Source organism: Hetaerina americana, unplaced genomic scaffold (assembly GCF_022747635.1).
Source record: "Hetaerina americana unplaced genomic scaffold, ioHetAmer1.1.p SCAF_4, whole genome shotgun sequence".
Taxonomy (NCBI): domain Eukaryota; kingdom Metazoa; phylum Arthropoda; class Insecta; order Odonata; family Calopterygidae; genus Hetaerina; species Hetaerina americana.
Window position 1 is genome coordinate 75975922 of NW_027286985.1, and position 23130 is coordinate 75999051.

At 41.7% G+C, this 23130-nt stretch overlaps 1 long non-coding RNA gene across 1 annotated transcript in view; it reads right to left on the bottom strand.

The window, feature by feature from the left end:
* Positions 1-9: 9 nt before the first annotated feature.
* LOC139692453 (uncharacterized) overlaps positions 10-23130 on the bottom strand; it is a 682508-nt gene continuing 659387 nt past the window's right edge. The window contains exon 3 of the long non-coding RNA XR_011701762.1: positions 10-64. This is a non-coding gene — a long non-coding RNA (uncharacterized lncRNA). The remainder of the gene's footprint in view (positions 65-23130) is intronic.

The window sequence follows — 23130 nt, forward strand, 5'->3', positions numbered from 1 at the left end:
CCCCCACCGCCACCACCAGCGAAGCCCCCAACCGAGGCGACCACCCCTGACTCCTTCTTCGGACCTGTTCCGTGGAGAGAGGGAGAGAAACAATAGGGGGAAACGATCAGTCATCAGGAGGAGATCAAGGGCGAGGGCGGGCTCTTAACAAGCTAATACCTGGGAGATCCGGAGAGAGAGGGGATGGGAGGGGATTGTCCGTGGAGAAGACGAGCGGTCAGTCCGACGGGCGGGGGGAGACTGACGTGGGGAGCTGACGGCCCCGATTGCCAGGTTTGTCGCTGTCGCGCGCGTCTTCCTGCTCTCTTTTCCCCCAAGTGCGAGGGAAAAATTATGTCTGATTATTACTGCAGATAGACTAACGATGACAGACCAGTTTTCTGGATGGGCTCTCGGAGTCATTACACTACGTCTTGGATCTCACTTCTGAAGCACCCCACACTGATGAGGACTCTTTTTCATTGCGTTATTTCATTTCCTCGGATCCTTTGCCTTTTCACCTCCCCTCGTGCCGTGCCTGCTCATTTCATTCACCCTCCCGACTCGTTTTCATCACGTTCTTCCATCTAAGGCTACCATCGAAATCCCATTACCCCTTCCTCCCCCCTTTTGTCCACATTTCCTGACTTCCTCGGCTTTCTTCCGACACTCTCTTCCTTCCTATGCCACTCACACGACTCCTTTGTCTCTGTCCCTCTTCCCCGAGGAGACTGAAGGGAGTGAAGCAAAAGGATTGACAAGTGTGAAAAATGTAAATAGACACAGTACCAGTGATTTTTATACCAGAGGTTTGGATACCATTGCACATATTTTATTCGTTTTTATATTCGTATTTACATCTATTTTATGTATCGTGTAAACATTCATCTTTATCCCTGGAATTGTTTTGCTAACGAGTCCATCCTAAAACCTAATTACCACAATCTTACACGTTTACTTCATCCAAAATCCTGGGACTCGACGGCTTTTGCGGCCTACCCTTCCCTCTCTCTGAGTAAAAGCCGCTCCCGTCAAAAAAGATTCATTACGCGAACTCCTTAAATGAGATTTTAACCATAGACGTATTCCGCCCTATACGGAGGAACTCATTATAAATATGGGATTTTTATGATCTTTTTAAGTGCACGATAATAATCCAGTGTTCTCCTTTCCTCATGGAGAATAAACACTTGAATATTGCTCTACCAAATCAATCAACACGATAATCTCCCAAGCATCCCCGTATGTTTTTGGCTACTTAATGGTCCAGGTACGCTGTAAGTTAATTCTTCGCTTCACTTCAATCAGATCAGGCAAATACCTTGTTCCGCCGAGTCAGGTAATTAAGTGTTCAGCTCACCCTGATACTCCACTTAACACCCTTAGGACGATGTCAGAGAACGTAGGCAGCTGATTACCGGGCCCTGGCGGAAGGCCCGCAAAGACTTTACCCACTCCGATGACTCCGAATTCACCCTCGCTCACTCTCCTCTAAGACCAGGGATTCGACCATCGATTTTTACACACCCTCTTGCTATCGCCTCTAATCACTGTGGCTTGCGGGAGTATTGTGTAGATGTAGAGATCTTAAATGTGAAAACAGTACAAGGAAATTCACAGACACCCCACACATATACTTCTTCCTACCCTCCAAGCCGAAACAAGAGTTTGTGGCAGGGGTTGTTAGATCAACAGTCATTAGAAAACGTATTGATTGATTTGTTGTAATTGATGCTTCCTTATGTTATGATCTCGGTTCAGGTGAGGAACGCGAAAATGATTCCTCATCCCTATTCTCTTCAGTCTATTTCTTTTAACTTCTCACTGTGGCCTGGCCTGCCGATGCAATGCGACGCCAGAATTATTGCTTCTGAGTCAGCGCTAAACTCGAGTGAATTATATCGTACTTTTCCAAAAGTTAAAGTCACGCCGGTAGTTTCGGCTGATGATACTGGAGAGGATTCTTCTGACTTGCGGTCAGTCCTTTCGATATTGCGGGAGCCGCTCAATCGTTCGGGAGCTCATTATGTGAACGATGCATCACTTGAGTATAGCGCAGACTACAAGAACACACGCCAAGAGTTTAGCGTACTAGGTAGTTCATAACGAATTTCTCACGTTATTAATTAAATAAATATGTGCATTAAGAAAAATTCTTCCATGCATGAATTTGTCACTCAACCAAGTTGATTTGGATTTCTTCTTACTTGATGTATATTCTTGATTTGTAAGCAATGAATGCACCCGAAAATGTATTAAATAGAGGGGTCCAAGACAGTACAGCGTTGAAATTAGATATTCGCTGAGGCATTCAAAAGCATGTTGGTCCTATGTCAGGGAGGCTCTTGGATGAAGGTGAAAGAGTTAACAGCAGTGCAACGAAGTCCAACTTTTCAAATTCCTACTTTGAAAGCATACGCGCCAAATTCTAACCAAACATATCCGATATCTTACCTAATCAGCATGTAGCGTAGTGGAGTTAGATTTGTTCAACGTTTTTATGATAAACTTAGCAATGTAACTAGCTTATTAGAGGACCTGGGTTGGTAATCACTCACGAAAAGAAGGTTAACTTATAGATGACATCTCTTGCATAAATGGAAGGAGGTCTCTTTAGCTATGATGCTGAAAATTTATTATTAGCCCAATCGTACTACGGTAGCAGAGAAAATGACGATAAGATTAGAAAGATCAAGTATAGCATAGATAGATTTAAGATGCTATTTTTCCCACGAAATATAAGGAAACAAATAAATTGTAAGCGACCGAAATTGAAGTAAAAATATTATTTTACATTCAAGGGAACCTAGTATATTGTCTTTATTTCATCTCACCTTCGTTTATTTTCCTGCTTATCATTAAAAGCTTCTCTGTTATGCTTAGAAAAGTATATCTCAGTTAGAACCCGTAGGGCATGTGACTCAATCATTTGAAGTTATCTATATTATTTGAATTATATTACACATATATTGTAATTAAAATTTAGAAAAACTTAATTTTCGATGTAATATGCTTGGTGTTGAATCGCCCACTGGCGCACACCCCAGCGCTGGATAGCAAGGTACCACGTGGAAGTAGGAGAGGAGAAAAAATCTTATTGATTAAATTATCTCCCAACCAAGGCATAGGAATAATAATGTACGTTTTAGATTTGCTCGTAACAAATTCTTAATGAAGCGGGCAGCTCTTCTTATTATTCATCTTAATTTTGAAGGTAAGTCCTTCAGCGAAATTCTCCGAACACTGGATGCATATTCACATTGAGGTCTAATAAACACGTGATTAATATCCATCCTTGCTTTTTCTGGAAGAATGTACGCAGATCTAGATGGGAATCGAACCAGTAACCTGTAACTCAGCATGCGAGGACTTGCGAGCCCCGCCGACACCGAGGTCGGATTTCTGTCTGCAGCGTAGTTTTATGAACTTTACGACTCGGCTCCAATAATTCATGCTAATTCCAGGGAATGCGTCACGACGGTTTCTGGTGCGTGAAATTGAAAGCGGTCATGAATGGTCATATCGGTTTAATGCCCTTGGCATTGATAACACGAGTGCGTTAAGAAAGGCCGTGATTACGCCTTAGGTTATGGAACCATATTACGCAAGACGCTCCGCATCAAGGTCTTCGTCAATACGTCCTCCGAATCTCTGCTTGAAAAGACCACCCATCAGAAATTCTCCCTGAACGTAAACGAGTCTTGTACGCTTAGGCAATACTCGTTCCCCTAATAGTTTATTTTAACGACCGTATTAATTCACAACCCTACCAACATACGAGGGGTCTAAACTCCTTCAATCGCTTCCGTCCCACCTGGACGTTTATGTACATTAATTAGCCAGGCTACTACGTGAGGTCATCATTGCCACCGATTCCGAATGTTTTTTTACCCTGATTTCCGTTGAAATAGTATCGCACGTGTCTCCAATGGATGTTTGGCGATCCTTGAGTAACATTGACCTCAGCCACGTGTTAAGTTTTACTCTCGCCCTCGCATGTTTGCCCTTACAGGAGACGGCCATGATTCCGAGGCCAAGGATAAGGAGCCTGCTCTTGTCACCACTCGCGCGTGCAAATTGTGTGACGGCCATTATTTTCGGCAGTACAGAATTTGGTGAGCGCGTGCGAGGCTTCAGGGATTCCACTCCAGGGACCCCCGCCTTCCCTCACCCAACTCCTCCACATCTCTACACATCTTCCCCAACTCGTTCACCCGACTCCTCCAATCATCTTCGCAATCGCCCCACGCCGCTTTCACCTGTCGCTCACCCTCTCCGACGGGCAGTAGCTGAGATTTCGGGACGCAACATCCTTAGGTCTCCTCCTTTCATTCCGTCGCCTCTCCTTCCCCTCCTTCAATTGCAACCTACATTGACCGCACAACTTCATTCTCCATCAACTACAACGAAACTCCCAAGTCTGGCGCGGGGAATCCCAAAAATCTTCTCACTTAACTTTGTCCACCTTTTTTCATTTCATATTTTATCCCGCTGCGCTCGCAAGCCCTAAGTTATTATACAGTTTTAAGTCAGCACATGTACATATATATAGCATTGGAAAGAGCATCGGCTTGGCAAGTGGAAAGATCCGCGGTTCAAGTCCCGGAAAGTAAATATTTTTTCAATTGTGATCTGCTCGATTCCGCCTTCCCCACCTCTCCTGTGCTCGTTCTTTATATGTGTTCCTATTCCTTTCCCTTATATATTTTTCCATTTGGTTAAAAAAAAGTAATAAATATGTATATAGAAATATAATATTATGTGATATTATAAATAAAAAATGACTATGTGTGTATGAAGACAAATACTTTTCACCTCACACAGGGAAAAAACTAGAGCTCGATATTTTTCACAGGCCTAATTTACGCCAACTGGCATTTTGCTTTTCCATCATTTGCGCAAATAGATAATACAACCTCAAATCCAGCTCAAATACAGTAGAGGTAGCTTCAGATGTTCCCCAGGGAAGTGTCATCGAGCCTCTTTTATTTCTTCTTTTCGTTAACGACATTGACTCCGTAGTTATTAGTAAGATACGTTAATTGCCAACAATTCAGCGGTTTACCGTGATATCCGTGATCCTAAGGACACAGCAGCTTTGTCAGATGACCTTGAAGCCATACAACGCTGGCGTGACACTTGGCAATTAGAATTAAAATTTATAAAGTTGGTAGTCATAAATTTTTGGAAAAAGAGCAGTTCCCACCCGAACGCCTACTGCAGGGAGCACCGAAATGGAATGAGTAGACTTGATTAAATACTTAGGCGTTACCCTCACGCACGATCTCTCCTCGGTGAACCACATACGGGGAATATGTGGACAAGCTAACTACACATTAAGATTTATTAGATGAGTACTGAATAAATGTGATGAAAATGCCAAAGAGAAATGTCATCTGTCGTTAGTTATGCCTCCTTTAGAATATGCTGCAAGTACATGGGACCCTCAGGAAGCTGGATTAATTGCCGAATTGGGTTGCATGCAGCGTAGAGGAGCTAGATTTGTAAACGGTTGTTATGGTAAACTTAGTAACGTATCCAAAATATTACAGCAGCTAGGCTGGGAATCCCTACGGAGCGAAGGCTAAATTACAGATTGAAGCTCTTGAATGAATTAGGTCTCTTTAGTAGTGATGGTGAAACTGTATTATTACCCCAATCTTACTACGGTAGGATATCATGCTTATAAAATTACAGAGATTAAGTGTATAACAGATAGATTTAAGATGTCATTTTTTTCCACGAACGTTAGGGGATCATAATAACATTGTTCGACCGCGGTAGAGCCATGTTCGGGTAAAATTATTCTGGTGTGAATTAATCCCCTGCCACACACCCTGGCGGTGATTTGCAGGGTATATATAAATAAAAGAAATAATTGAAGACTTTCCCTGGACCCCTCCGGTAACGCTCAAAATCACGGCACGGCAGTGGGTGAATCGTTTCAAACGAAATCTATTGCGGCCATTTCGAAAAGAAAACATTTTTAGGCGAAATACCTCCTTAATATTCTTTTCTCCATTTTATTGAAAGTCGTCGCGTAAGAGTAAAATCGTGCTTACGCTTACTGCACCACCGCCAGTCGATTTGGATTCATGTAGTTTGTATGATATAAAAGCTTAAATTTTATTTAAGGTAGAGCTTAGGCGACACTTCATCTTAAATCTTGATAATCCGTTTAAATAACGTTTTTCAGATATTATCCCGCTGAATCGACAGAATCCATTTTAAATTTCGGCGTTGATTTGTTTCTTTAGACGGAAACATATTAACGTGCAAACTAGTAATGCAAACACACATACCCTTCATGCAATTGATGTTTAGTCAAGGAAAAGAGAAAGCCCTAATTTTAATTATTTTAGACATCTTTGTGTTAAATTTATTCACTCCCTTAAACAAATGTCTTCCCACTGTCCGGTTTTTGCATACTTCATCCCCCTCTGCCTTATTCGCACGTTTCTCATATAACGTTTTTTCTTATGACATCTAATAATCATAAATGCTCTCCTATTCCCCTGAAGCTTTTAATATGCCTGATCTTGCGGCGTCTTCAACTATTTTCCTTCATTAATATATCCAAAATCTCACATTCCATAAAACTCTTTGATGATACGGGCAGATTAGTTCGGTTTGCTAATTTAAAAAAACTACAGTTATTAACCCGAAATTCATTTGATGAGCGAGGATAAAGCTCACCTAGCACTAACCCAAGGGCGTTTGCGCGGAAGTGCATAGGGGAAAATCAAATCGTTTCCCTTTGCCACCCATGGTTTCCCAGGAAGAACTGATAAGCGAGAAATAACTTTAGTGAAACTTAGGTGTACCCAGAAGCGTTCCAGGAATCAGAACCCGGAGCCACTGATAATTTTTACATCGCTTTTTCCTATGGACTACCACATCCCCTGGTTGACTAAAAGGCCGAAAAATGTTTCCCAGATAAAATTAAATACGGGAAGAATTTTTTCTGAATCTTCGCGGTGTCGCGGACTTAATTACACGCCCACGTATAGAATTGTGGTCTATTCCGAATGTCACCCCGCCGCACACTCGAGGTGAAGGGACTACCGGTGCAGCGATTCTGAGAAAAAATATATTGTATATGTTAAGGAGAAATCGTCTCTTGAACCGATCTGCATCGACTCATATTTTACGTAATGAGAGCAATCGAGCGTAATACGTTTAACATGGACGTCGTTCATCGGCAGCGTCAAATGGGTTATAAGAAACGAGCGAGGCGGTGAGAAGAGCACGAAGAGAAGGAAGCCGAGAGCCGCGTTCCCCAACGCGTTCTCCGACTGGCGATGGAATTCCGTATCATTTACATCAGTGGTTCACAAACCACGGTCCTCAGTTGTTTTTTTGTGCGGATCGCGACCTCTAATGAACGCTAATTGAAAATGTCATTACTTTGCGAATATTTAAATTAATTCATTGTTAGATTTCATTAAAAGTGTCTGGTCCTTAGCTAATTACTTCATGAACCCACTACTGCAATAAAATAATTTAATTCCCAAAGGAAGGAAGTCTCTTTAACGATGATGATGAAAAGGTATTATCAGCCCCATTGTACTATGCTAGGAGATACCATATCAATAAAATTAAGGAAATAAAGTGCAGAACAGATAGATTTGAGACGTCATTTTCCCCACGAACAATAAGGGGTCAGAATAACTTCATCCGACTGCACTGGGGTGGAAAAGCATTTGGGTCAAAATTAGTTTGGTTTGTAATCACCCCCCGCCACACACTAGCGGTGGCTTGCAGAATACCATATATAGAATAGAAATTTCTTTATTTGATAAAAATTCTACAATGCGATCCGCAAGCTATATTAAACCATGTGACCCGTTGATAAAAAAGTAGAGCATCGCTGATTTACAGCATGGAAACTTGTTCATCAATATTCTCGCGTCGTGAACAACACACAGTAGGATTATATTGAATCAAAAATTAATATTACCTAGCTGGAACAACGGTAAAATCTCACTCTCAACGTGAAAAAATTGACGTGTGTCCTGAACCGCAATGCTTGGTCAGATATTCCAAATGAAATGTTTAGTTAATATGGATTGATGGAAAACATAAGGCCTAGATGTAAAACAAATGATTTTTCTGAACCCCGAAACATTATTGTCACGATGTAGCGGAATAAAATAATAACAGATTGTGCCGTCGAAATACACCATACTTGAAGGTTTAGATCAAGTAAGAATCCAGTATGGAAGTTAGTTTTCTATCATTCTGTCAAAATTAAAGAAAAAGACGATTTTCGCGCAAGATTTCAAGAAACAACTAGGAAATAAGAATATTTAATTTTTCTCACGGATGATACGAGAATTTGGCGAAGAAAGAGAAACCTAGAATAGAAAAATAGAAAAAGAATAGAAAAAGAAATCTAGAAGAAGAAACCGAAAGTCCAAACCGCTTGAGTTAATAGAGAACAAATTTTATTATGTTTTTTATATATCTCCAAAATTTATTACGAAATATATTATTAAATACACAAAAAATGAGTCAGTAAGTTATAACGAAACTTTATATTGCTGGTGTTATCTTGATTTGAAATAAATGAAAAACAAAAATGACTTCATTATAATTTCTATTTACCTTCATTTCATTGCTAGTATATGATTTACTTCTTCTTTTCAAATGGAAAAATCAACTGTGTACGTATACACACGAAAATGTACTCATAATGTTAAAAAAACTGTGATAGTATGCCGGGTAATCCTGAAATCGCAATTCCTTATGCCTCTCGGAAAGAATAGCTGTCGGCCTTGAGGAAATCGATAGGCCAAGAGCAGTCTATCATCAAGTTTCCTGTGGTTGGGATGGCTTACCATTAATGCGGCAACGCCCACGACGGGATTCAAACACACGATTTTGTGGTTACATGGCCTGCGCGTAACCTGACCGTCGCGTTCGCCAGACGGCTAGTAGGAAATATTTCGAAAAATAACGAATTTAATCCGCCAGAACGGTGAAAACTTTTCTTGAGAAATAGAGCCTGACCAGATTATTGGAGAAAATTGATTGGTCAGTCAGTCCCGATGGAGTTACGCTGCCTTTTAGGAAAGTTTACAGGCTATAAACAGAGTTTACTCATGACGCCAAGGAGTTGCATTAGACGCCCATGCCATATCGGCCGATAAATAGCATGGGCGACAAACGGATATGAGAAAAAAAATAAGATTCCAGCACGGATTAGTTGTACTATTTCTACATCCCTCCGCGATCAGAATAAAGTCAGTGTTAAGCACAACCGGAAATACGAGTACAATGTGAAATCCTTGCCGCCACCTGTCGTTCCCTCCCGCCTGCCTCCGGACGTTCCCCATTCAAGCGCACATAATTACATAATCAGAAGCTTGACGTCTCCGGGAGCCGCACCAACACGTGGCGGGCCACTAGCCATGACTTAGATGTAGAAGTAGATAACGAATTGATAAGTACTTGAAGTGCGACCCGCGTCGCTGTGGTGGGTCAAGCACCCACCCCCAGAACCATGAGGTAGTTGGGTACGACTTAGTGTGTGAGGAAATTACGAACCCCAGCAGCCTGGTTCAAAGACTACTGTTTCCCTCTCACTTTCCCGAATGTAAAACGGACTGGGGGTAGTAACTTCGTGCCTGATCCCATACCGAAGATAGGAAAAACTATGCATTTGAAGCATTGTAAGGACTAGACCAAAATCTTCAACGAAATGTTACACATCGACATCAAATTCTGTAAATTTTTAGATATCTACCACTTTTTCAATGCATGACACATTTCTGCTGTTTAATTCTATCCCTTCACATAAATGTTGGCCTTCACAGCATGTGAAATCTATTAAAGAAGAGAAAATAGAACTGATGTCAGGAATGTGAGCGAATGTGTAAAGAAATAAACGAATAGATACTAATCGGTGCATGATATACACGGATACACGATTGCTGCAGGGCGATGATCATGATTTCATTCAAAAGAAGTTCTAGAACTAGATCTCTGTGGAAAGTAATCTGATATTTTGAGACTGAGATGTGGAAGAAGGACAGAAAATAAGCTGATTGCAAGAGGAGAAGGCCAATGGACGGATAGAACCGGCGAGGAGAGGGAGATGAAAGGCTTGAATGCTTTGTTAGGAGGGATAATATCTGGTAAAGGGAAAGATGAAGTAAAATACGAGCCAAGGTGAAAATGGCCTCGGCCAAAATACGTTTCATATCCAACCAAAGACAACAAATATATGCAACCCGCTTGTAAGGGATCGTCCAAAGTATGGCTCTAAATGGTGGCCACTTTTAATGCCACCAAATGATTGTAATCATATATGTTTCGCTTAGTATCTTGACATGTTCGCGATGGGGTCAATCCTTGGTTCGTTACGCAACTATTTTTTTGTATGTAACGTTCTCTGCGCCTATACCAGAAGCCCGTCCTGAGAGTCACGTCCCTGATAATTATCATATTTTTATTTCTGAATGATAGCCATTTGTCACATTGTCTCAACGTCTTGTCCACTCCACACTTTCGGTGCGTAATAAATCCAGCAAAGAAAGCGCTACTACTACTATATACACTCACGGCCGCAGCGTCTAAGTTCTCCACCTCACCGGTACCCAACTCGACGGTTTATGGAGGAGCTGGTAGCACACTAGAATCTCGTCACCGAGCTAATCCTGTCCTCCGCTCTCGTCGTTTTTTTGTTCTTATCTTTGGGAAAGACACGGCGATGGGAATCTACGGGGACGAAGGTGGATCTCCACGCGAAATTTCGTTGTCTCGATCAACTTATCGAGATGATCCCATTGACTCCACGTCCGCCGTCTCCTTATCTCTCCTATCTCGCGGATTCGGACCCCAGTACTCTCAATATCTCGCCCGTTCCTTTGTCCCCCATCTTCGGCTACGTACGAGGGCGTATCTCGTCACCGATTGGCGGGTGCATCCTTCCGGTAACGTATCTCCTAGCTGGCGTATACGCATCTGCAAAATTCGATGCTGGATTTTTTTCTTTGCGTGATGATATCGGGTGTCGCTCGTTGAGGGACGAGTCGAAACAGTGCTCGTGTCAACGGCTGTTCGCAACGGGATACGTTTGTACAAGAGAATAAGTCGTATTTTTTCATTGCTAATGATAACATATCGTTAAACGATCGGGAGAAGTTAGATAGCTTACAAGTAATTGATTTATCCCTTTCAAACACCAAATGAGTAATAGTGTTTTACACCACCTCAGTTTCACTCTTTCTCGCAAAAGTCTTAGACAATTGCGCAATTTATCAGTCTCCAGTGACGAGGTCACTTATGGGATGGATTCAGCAGGCTTACACTTTCCCAAATTTCTCGTATGAGAAAAGTCTGCACAACCCTTACGGCAACATACCTGCGAGACCTAAAGCCGTGATTGCCTGTATCTTTCTCAGGCACAATATTACTTTTAAACGCAAGTGAAGAAAAAATTGCAAAAATTGATGCTATATTGGCTTTCGCAGTTACTCTGCGAACTGCCACGAGGGTATATGGCGGGAGGGGGGTTACTAACGCTCATCTGCTTTTAATTACCTAATAGCGGGTAAATACGATAGAACTGATAAAATGAATGGGATATTACAACAAGTTTTTCTGTCAAACATTTCCGGGTGCTTAAGCTTAGTTTCTTTTTAATCGCAATAGTGAGAAGGATGAAAACATTGTCAAAATGTTCACTCATACTTCATAAATATCTGCCACATATTCAGTGCTCCAATTAATTTGAAAAAAAAACATCTCTCATTTATCTTTCCATTACTATCAACATGAAAACGTCATTAATCTTGGTATTCCCCTGACCCATCCAGCAGTTCATTCTCTCATCAGCTAGCCTCCTCATGTCTACAGTATATCTTCTCTTGATCGTCTATAGCAAATTTTTGTCACGTGCTTCATCCTTTATCTTTCTTTAAAGTACTCCCGTTTACTGATGATTTTGGGTCATCTAATTATAGGCATAATATGCTACTTCTCATATACAACTGCGAAACGTACAACCTACATTGCAAGCCGCGAAAAAGGTGTTTGGTGTATTTAATATACGTAAGGCTTTGCGTATAATATTTTTCGTTTTGTTCGCCATTCTACGGGTTTACCTTCGGATATTTTTATTGGCAATAACATTTATCGATAATTAAAAATTAAGTGGACTAAATTTATGGTGCTGCATGTCTGGTTTTGAATAAACTCCTGCCACCCATCCTAGCGGTGGTTTACAGAGCATCATGCAGTCAGTCCAATAACGATAACGCCGAGAACTTCCCATTGAAGAAAAATATTCATTGAGTACTCGACTGGACGAAAATAAAACCCCCGACGCTTCCCACATCTTTGGACGTTGTTTCTTCCGGTGTATTCATCGAAAGATGCCGATCGAGACATAACCGTCGACGGTTCATGACGACGACACATTTTTTTAACACCCCTTTGGACACGACTCACGGGTGGACGGAAGGACTCCACAAATTATGGAGCGGCCACGTGTGTGTATCTCCCCACGTGCCGTGAAGGGAGAAGTGTCCATCCGGGTCCGCGCTCCCCGAAACACCACGGCCCACGGTTGGAGGGTGTCAAGTGTGCCCACATGGAGCACGTGAGGGAGGTGGTGGGGTGGAAGGAAGACTTGCCTCTTCTCGCTCGCCCTTCTCGCTTTCCTTTAAAGAAGGGAGGGAAAATGCGAAAAATATATTTTCTAAGCGGGTGGGGATGGGTGGAGAGGAGGCGGGGAGGGTGAGCGAGCGAGCACTGGGGAAATGGAGAGAGGGAGGAGCGAGTGAGCACTTGACCTGCCCTAGATACGCCCACATGAAGTGGTCTCCTCTCCCCGCGCACCCTCCCCTCCTGCATCATTCCTTTCTTCTTTTTCTCCCAGAGCGCCACGTGGTCCCAACGCCGGTGGCCGGAGGGGGCGGAGCGGGGAGAGGGTGAGGACGAAATTGGGTGGAGTGGGTGAGGAAAGGGAAGAGTGCGGGGCGACGAGGGGAGGAGACCCGCGCGTGGGCGGCGAGGGTTAAGGAGAACGGGAAATGCAGCCAAAGGGCGTTGCGTTCGCCAACTATTGCCAAAAATACGTTGGTAAGAGAGGTTAGGTTAAATTAGCGGGAGAGCAAGGAGAACGGATGAGTGGAGACACAGCTGGATCCCTATGAACTATAATGCTCAGTTCTCTGCTTTGGATGAGACGGGAATATTAGTGGAATTGTACTAGAAACCTAGAAAAGAAACCGTGAAAGCTCTTGATCGTTTGCGACTCGCGTTTAAATCCACCAATCTGGGGAGAAAGAGAGAAAAGAGAACTTGGTGGTTTGAACCTTAAAAACCAAATGGCAAACTAAGTCATATTCAAGACGAAAAACATGGCGTTATTCAATCAAGTCTAGATGATTGTGTCCGCCATTTTCAGTAAACATCTAAGTAATCCTTCATGATAATCTTAATGCATTTTCACCAACAACTTACTCATCGTTTGCAATTTCATGACAATCGAGGATAAACAGACGCCACCTACAACACGCATAAATATTATAACTGTTGATTTAAGAAAACTTGCACATCTATTTGTGCCTCCCGTTTTAGTACAAACAGGTGACACGGGTGTAAGCGGCATGCGGCGTCGTCTGAAAATAGTCACAGTTGCAAGAGGCGCAATACCATTGATAACAACAGCGATCAGTCTTTAAGATCGTACTTGGGGACGCGATCGCCCAGAGAGGACTAAACAACATGACAGAACTCGGCTTGAAACAACAACTGGATGTTTTTTTAATGGAGGGCTGAAAATCCACGCACACAAGCAGACTGGAGTTCCCCGCTTTTGCATTAACAGTTATACCGCTAACCATAATTACCTTTTCATGATGTGTGCGCCACATATCGAGGCAAGCATTCCCAAAACTATCCATTTAATAAGCAAAAAGGTTGGCATTCGTAACGTTGAGGATTTAGCGTAAACAAGAATTAAGGTTATCTCATCCATTCACTTGCGACTGCTTGTGGCAGTTTCCCTAAGAAATTCTCCTCGCTTTCGTCCATATATACAGGTATCTCTCGGCGCAAGGAAAATAACCTCATTATATCGCCAAGAAGCCATACTTAAATATACATACTTATCTACTCATTCATTAATACCAACGCTAACTTAATGTAAATACCAAGAGCAGGTAGCATATTTGGTTGTAATGTAAAGTTGCATTGAGCATAACGTTCGGCTGCTGACCGAACTAACCGGGTTCGTTTCCCTTAGAGCACCACCAATTTCACCCACACTGCGTGGTTTTACGGGTACCCTAAATTTTTTGGAAACCACAAGCAGTACAGGTAAAGGACCAGGCCTTTCTATCCAGATATCAGGATGTCACTTGCCGGCCCCAGTGGCGGCGGGGTAACGTCCTCGTCTGCCAATCCAAGGGTCGCGGTTCGATTTCCGCCTGGGTGGGCTTTCCTCAACCTAGGGCTTGGGTATTTGTAATCGCGTCCATTCTTATCACAATAAATAGTCCGATGTAACGGCCGAAAAGTGCTGTTTTCGGACTAGGGCTAAATAAATAAATAAATTCACCTAACAAAGCAATCATTGCATTGATCACTATGATTTACAGTATGAATAAGACATATTAAAAACGATGAAAATGCTTCCATTAACTCAGAATGTGATAGCTGGAAAGCAATTAATTTATATAAACATTTAATGGCGAATAGAATAGAATTTATACGAATATATATTTCCTCAACCCATTCAAATGCAGCTAACTGGGGTGGCAGTTTACAGCTCTCATGGCTCGAATATTCAACTTAATTTACTCGATGAAATAGACGTTTGGCTCGACACAGCGTGTATTTCTTTCAAACCCCTAATATGATGTGCTTATTTTACATCTCGTTGGTAAAAGGTGGTTTCCACCCACATATATCAAAACCACCTCCGGGATGATTACTACGATCTGTTTATATACCAAAGGGTTTATCAATCGACGGGAAGGTTGCGGCTGGAAAAATGGCTCGATAGTCGGTTTTCAGAGATAGTCGAGCTCACTTCATACGACGGGTGTTACGTTCTTACATTCAGGGGAAGGGAGCCAATTACAATGCCTGCGTCATGCTGTACCCCAGAAACGTTTAATAGAGACTTAAACAGCTTGGGGTTTGCAGGGTCCCATCCCCTAAACCCGAACCCAGGTTCACTGGTCAATCACTGCACTCTCTTCCCGCGGGTGACCACGCGTATGGTTAAGAAAAATAATTCCCGATAAACACACAACGGAAGAAAAAGTAATTTACTCACTGAATTAATTAAAAATAATAGAACACGTAGAATAGATTCAAAAGGAAAATCGTTCAATAACTCTTAAATAATTCGGAACAGTAAAAACGCCCCATCACCATCTTGATGAAATATCACCATATTGGGGTCGTCAGTTCGCAGCATTTCACATACAATGGAACGGGAATAGGATCAAAATTTTTGGGTTAATATTTAAATATGTTTTTAAATCAGTGATTGATCTTTAAACAGAAATCAAAAGGAAATGAACAAATGCACGATCGATAAAACAAAGGAATCAGGGCACAAAATATGAAACCCGATGACGAATAACGATCACAAGCACGGAAATATATGTGTGGCACTCATAAGAGAGAGGGAGAGAATTTGCGCGTAATTGAAGTGAGAGAAACCTCATTGATAATGTTCAATTCCAAAGGGATCTCAGAGGGTCAAAGTATGATGATGCCGCCGAAAAGCATTTCGAAAGAAATTGAGAGGGGGCTGATGGGAGCACTGGGGGAGGAGTTTTGGGGGGAGGGCGGCGGAAGGGAGACGGGGCTTATGTCTTACGATGCCCTCGGATTCATGGCCGTCTCGCATGCAAGGGCAAGTGACAAACCGCACACGTGGCTAAGGTCAGTGTTACTCAACGTTTACCAAATATTTATCGGATACACGTGCGACACCATTCTGAAGGGGGTAAAAAAATTCGAAAACGAGACCAATGATATTCAAATGTAGTAATATTGTTTATTAGAGCGACCAAATAAGAATGTAAGAAGTGGCTCGGGTGGAGGGAGGGCACTTTACATATTTGGGAAAAACTGCCAATTAAATGTGGATACAGGACGTAAAGAATATATTAGGCGGAATGTTACGTCAGCAAAAAAAGCATTAAAAAGGGGGAGAGAAAACATGATAGGGACTCTGAGAAAAGATTATTGAAGACTTATATAACTCTCGTAATTTATGGAGCCTGGCGCGTGAGTGTAAATTGGAAACTTTTTGAGACGTGGGTGTACTGAGGGAAGGAGAGGAAAAGCTGTACATTTGGTATCTCAAACGAAGATGGGTTAGATACGGTTAGAGAGGCAAGGGTGTTCTTTACCCAAATCCTACCCCGCAAGTCACCACGAGGGAGTTTTGCTATTTTTGGAATCCCATATCATTTAATGACGAGCGGTTTAAATTTTTATGCGCGATCTTTTCTGCTGTTGAACTCTCATGAATTTTGCCAGGGAAAAATGATTCCGTAATTTATTCTACTCTGAAACTTCCCATAATTCTTTACGTATTTCTGCCGTCAAGTTGAAGGAGGTGCTAACATTATCCCCCGAGTAAATCTAAAACTCATAGGAACTGTAGTGATCTAGTAGAGTGAAACAAGCATCTAAATCTTCGCGCCTTCAGTGGCTCTTAACTTGAATTTTCCGATTGATAATGCGCTTTCTGCTCGTCCTTACAAATAATTGACGAAAATGGAAAAACTGTCTCTGAATCCACTCTACAGGAAGGGTCGTAAAAATCTGGACTAAGTAAATATTTTTTTATTTGCAAAGTAGCATAATTACGATGAGATATGACCAAAATATTAGGAAAATTTCCAAGGGGAAATAAGTGGCACATAGGATATATGTGTGAGTACATATATACATATATATGTACATACCCATACACACATATATAAATAGGCAATGGGATGAGACATTAACATAACGTTGAAGGTGGGAGAGAGCGCTGAGCAAGTTTAGAAGAGGGGGAGAAATAGGACTCGTAGAAGGATTTAAGAAAAATTAAATGTGGAAAAAGATATCATTAATCTAAAATTATCAGCTATTATTTACGGTATTCAGTGCGTTGCTCAGTTTTTGGCAAAAAACAGTTTCTTTTCCGTTCTAGGAGGCGTCTAGTTTTCCGGCCAAATATGCCCATGTGATGTCTTAGAAACCCACTTTGTCAAGGAATATTCGTCACGGACATTATACAGAACCTGCCACGAAACTAATTAGAATAAATCCGGGGAAATATTTATTGCAAATTTAAATATAAATAACTAAATTTTTTCAAAATAGCACCATTGGGATCAAAAAGAAACACGGCGGTGCAACATCGAGGTTGTATGGCGGTTGAAGTAGCATTTTCCCCTTGTGCTTTGCTTGATTCTGATTTACCGAGTTCTGGTCTTCAGACAGAACCTTGGCGACCATCTTGGTACACACCTTTTTCATGACTAAATATCGTTAGAGAATGTCATGCATGTGGTTTCATTGAATATTGCACTTTTCTGATAGCATTATAATATTCAGACCACTGTATGATTGATCGGAATACAAAGCAAAAGCTGGAATTAATTTTGTACGCTGGGGAAAGCGATCATTAAGGTAAATGATAAACAACATCAATGATAAATTTTAACGAAAACGGGTACTGAATTACATACACAATTGCATTGAAATTCACGAGATAAACGCTCTCATAACCCTCGGTAAGTATTGATCAGGAAACAACACTCCACGCGCCACTTTGGTTGTTATATAATTCTTATAACAGATCTCTTAGGTGGCAAAAATTGGATGTCTTTGTCGTCAAATTCATCAAACTCCCCGAGTCCGACCGAGCTCTGGAAAAGTTCAAATTTTAAATTTTACACGAGATAATATAAATCTGTGAACTCTGAATTCGTCTATGCTGAGATGATGAAGCACTTTACTACAGATTCCAAATAGGCGCCGATAGGCGTTATGCATGCCCGTCGCTCCGGTCACACGCTATAATCGTGAACTGAATGCAAAACTAAAGGGAGTTTCGGAACTTGAAACACGAAATAGTTTTAAATTCCTCTCATACTATATTCCGAGGGAAAGACTTGTACACTTTGACGCATTCCCTGTAAACATTTTCGGAGTTGGATGGAAAGGAAAACAATGAAGAAATTTCAAATTTATTTACTGAGAAAAGAGGGATCCGTGAAAAAGAGATATCAGAATGGTACAAGAGTGGAGGCTCCGGAAACCTTGGAAAAATACGAATGTTTATCGGGATTAGGATGAAAAATATTCAAGATGACTACACTAGAATACGAAACTGCATGTCCCCTGTTTATTAACCAGCTTTTTGAGGGTCTCCAGACGTCCGACCACTTCTTAGGAATGGAGTAGAGGAAAAAACAATCATAAAAAGAAATAGCAAACTATGGAAATCGTATTTTAAATTAAATTCATTTTTGAATCAATATGATGAGAATATTAATTGAAGTTTTGGGAATATATATGTAGAATTAAAGATAAAGTTACGAGCGATAAAAAAAATTGGGACACGATTATAATGGTCAAACATCAAGTTCACATCATATTTGATGTGCTCATTGCATTAAACGTAGTACATTAAAATTTTCTATGAAAGGAAAATATGTGATTAGAAATGAACGGAATAGAAGCGAATCTTTTTAAATTAAAACACTACTAACAATAACTGTTTCAACTGAAAAAACACTTATTTCGAAATTTACAAATTGAAACAAAGTGGGGATAAACCAAAAGAACATTTTAGTGGATTTATCTGCAGAAGAAATAAACGGAGATAGATTATCTTGAAAGCAAGCTCTTCAATTGCGTGTTAGCACACACCTGTCAGTAATTTCAGGAATAAAGGGTGCGTTCCGAAAGTAATGCAATTATTTTTATAATAATTATTACAATAATTTAAAACTCTTCAAAGTACTGTCCTTGGGCCTCTAACAGCGACTCTGTCATGACCGTTTCATGCCCTGGAAGACAACCGTGACGAAGGCCTCTCGCAAGGTCTTCGTTACGGCTGATTGGACTCTTCTATGGACGAAAAACAAGTTCCTTTCAGGGATGTGTTAATCCGAGGGAACAAAAAGAAGTCTGCTGGGGCGACGTCAGAACTATAGGGGGGTGGGGCAGCGTTGGCACTTGGTGTTTGGTCAGGAACTCGCGGACTCGCAGTGCGTTGTGGAAAGGCGCGTTGTCGTGATGGAGTTGCCAGGTAGCGGATATGTCTTTTCTCGTCCCGATGACCATTTTCGGAGTCTTTTAGGCACATCCACGAAGTAGGCATCCTTAACTGTATGTCTTTAAGGAACAAACTCCTTATGAACTACTCCTTTTACTGTCGAAAAACACAATGAGCATTGTTTTCACTTTTGTTTGCTCATTCTTGCTTTTTTGAACTTGTGGAACTGGTCGGTGTGCCACTCAAAGCATTGGCATTTTGCTTCTGGGTGGTGACTGCGCATTGCTTCCTCTCGCCTGCTTTCACAAAGTAAAATATGTATCTTCAAATCCACCAGGGGTATTTGAGTGTGAAGAGCGCTGAGAAACTGACCGGAGGGCTCGAGTTTGATTCCTGATGACTCCTCTAAGCATCCTCGGCTTCATCAAAGCTGTGTAATTTTTCGAGTGCCATATCTTCCTGGGAAACCATTGGTGGTACAGGGAAAGGAATTGGCTCCCCATTCTGATTTCATACGCCATTTGGCTTAGCACTAGGTGAAGCTCCACCGTCAACGATCAAACCAACCTTCGGACTGATCCTATGATTTGTTGAAATGCCCACAGGGAATTTGTTTATACACGAACAGGGTGAATGAACAAGGCAGTGAATTCTAGTATAACCGGCGACGATTAAATTTCTCAATTATTAGCCACAGTATTTCATGCAAAGCGATACATACCTTTTAGAGAACTTATTCACTAAATACCAGTTGATACACACATGTGATCGGCAGTTTTATGACATTATTCAAGGTGAGAATAGTGCACGGGGGTTGATGTTTTAATCTAGCACAGGCATAGCAAAATAGTTCCAGTTATTAACGGTTTTCATACCCTAAGCTTACTAAGATTTCAGACCGAAAATGGCTGGAGTTAAAAATGATCGTCAGCGTCTAAAAAGGGAGATAAATCATGTTGAGAGAGCAAGTACTTACAAATACGGAAACGCACGCGGAGGAGATCCACCGCCACGGAGGCGTCCCGAGCGCCGCCAGGAGGAGGGAGGAAACGCGACGAATCAAAACGAAGGTGAAAACAGCTGAGGGTCGAGCGAGAGGAATTTTCCCACGCGCGAAGTCTCGGCACGCGGCGAGTAGGGAGGGTGGAAAAAAGGATTGATGGGTAGGAGGGGGGAGAGTCACAGGAAGGAAAGTCGGTGACAATGGACGGGGAAGGGAGAGGAGGAGTGGGTGGAGGTTGGAGATAAAGGAGGTTCGGTAAGGGGGAGGGTGTATTTTGCGGCGGGGGAGGGTCGCTTCGGCAAAGGGTGGCGAATATCCGCAGCCATAGGAGTGGCGGGTCGCGAAGACCTCGCCTCGGCCGCCCGCCCGATCCGCCCTGTGGGTTAATCAAAGCAGTCGGCAGATGGGAGGGGGGAAGGGGAAAGGGTTTTCGCGTGCGTCACAGAAAAAGCGGGGTATCCCTCGCTCACTCGGAATGAGGACTCTCTCGTTGTCGACGATGGGAATTAGAATAAAGAGAGGTTGGGGGAAGAGGGAAGGAACGAGGTGAAGGGGCCCACAGAGGGAATGGCGTCGGTAAACCGCTCTCAGGACCCCACTCATTTCGCAGTGCCGCGGGATGATATTAGGTAGGGTTGTGTATTGCAGCCTTACTTCAGCCAGGCCAAGGTGAGGGGCATGTGGCCATGATTTAGTGGTTTACAAAATGATTTGAAGCCAACCATCGGAGCAACAAAACTTTTCATAGAGTTTAATGAAAAAACACTAATTTTAAATGTCGAAGATTGAAACTCAGTCGGCTAGCATACACACCGCCAAAAACGAATGCAACAATACGTTTACTGTCCATAGTGCCATTAGTTAGTTGATGGTGCTCTTGTTATCTCTTCCCAACTGAGGGATACGAGAGCGTACCCCTTGTTCATGTTGGCGTTGGTATAGCTACAGTTAAGCGTAAGGATTATCGGGTAGGCTGGTAAACAACATTTAAGACGCATTTTTTGTGTTGATATCCTGTGATCTGAATGTCACTGGGGAGTTACGCGAAGCAAATGGACACTGCGCAGATCTTAATATCCAGCCATTAAAAATGGCCGTCGTGATTGGGGTAACATGCTACTAATTTAGACTAGATATCATATATTTGTCGCCATTTATAAAGCACTGACTGAGATCAAATGACATTAAAACAATCCAACTTTATTAATTCCAATACTTTCGATCGTGTTTGAACGGCTCGAAAAATACTAACTTGCGCAGCTTTGCATCCAAGGAACAGTTCCATCACAGCAGCTAGGGCGCAAGATGAAGCATAAGGAAAAGTGGCGGTCTTCAATCAAGGTATTCGGCAATTCACTTAGTATCGAGAAATATCAAAGAACCATCTTTGCCTGATGCATCTGACTCTAAAATGATATCGATTTCACTCTTAATTAGACAAAAATATTTTTTCCATGGCCTTTATTTTAGAGGATTTTGGACCCAAGAAGACATTAATCTTTGAAGCACATACCTGCATTGCAAACCCGTTTAGCGAAACAGCCAAGTTTGGAGATGAGTATGCAGAAATCCAGTTTTAAAGAAGAACAGCAATTAACTGAAATCATCCCTTTTTTACCTGTGTGTGTATATATATATATATATATATATATATATATATATATACATATACATATACATACATATATATATATATACATATACATATACATATATATATATATATATATATATATATATATATATATATAACGATTGTCCGGAAAAACTCACACGAGCGGCACAATAATGGGCTGACACAACATAACACAAATAGAAAAGAATAGACACATATAAAAGAACACTTACACGGTAAATTGTTCGAGCTTTCGGCCCTCTCAGGGGCCTTCTTCAAGAGAGACTCTCTTGAAGAAGGCCCCTGAGAGGGCCGAAAGCTCGAACAATTTACCGTGTAAGTGTTCTTTTATATGTGTCTATTCTTTTCTATTTGTGTTATGTTGTGTCAGCCCATTATATATATATATATATATATATATATATATATATATATATATATATATATATATATATATAAATGTATGTATGTACATGTACTTGTATACATGCATGTACATGCACCTGTACACACATACACATATATGTATGTATATATATATATATATATATATATATGTGTGTGTGTGTGTGTGTGTGTGTGTGTGTAGATATACTCGTATATACAAATAGATACAAACTTTTAAGCTGGTTATAAGCCGCAAGGGTAATTGGCGGAAGGCCGGATAAGTTGACTGACGATGTTAATGCCGTGAAGATGCAGTCGGAGGGGATGATAAGGGCGGAGGGGATGAAAGAGGAGATGATAAGGGCGATGCGAGGCAAGCGGGGGAATGAGCGAACGGGGTAGAGTAAGCAAGGCGAGAGCGACGAGGGGGGTAGGGGTTAATTTACCTTCGTTCATTGGTGAGTGTGGGGAAGGTGCGCCAAAGGGGAGGAGGTGTGAGGGGAGGGGAGAATCATGGCAGGCAACCTTGGGTCTGGGGAGAACGGGGCCGTAAAGAATTTTTGATACTTTCCACTTGCTCGGAACCAGAGATGGATTCCTTATCGAACGACGCACGACATGTATAATCCCAGGACACTAATCGTCCCACAGCAATCAAGGGATTAAGTCAATACTTACATCCCGCATATCTGAATACCACGCGCGTGGGAGATGAAACGACTATCGTTATCTTGCATATTTATCAACCCATGTTTTCAAAGTGACGATATAAATGTGAATTTTTCCATTTACGGCAATGTTTCGAAATGAATGGGGTTGTTTCGCAGTACTGAACTTTATCACAATGATTTGACCTAGAAATTTTACGAAATCTATAAATGTTTACGTTGGCGT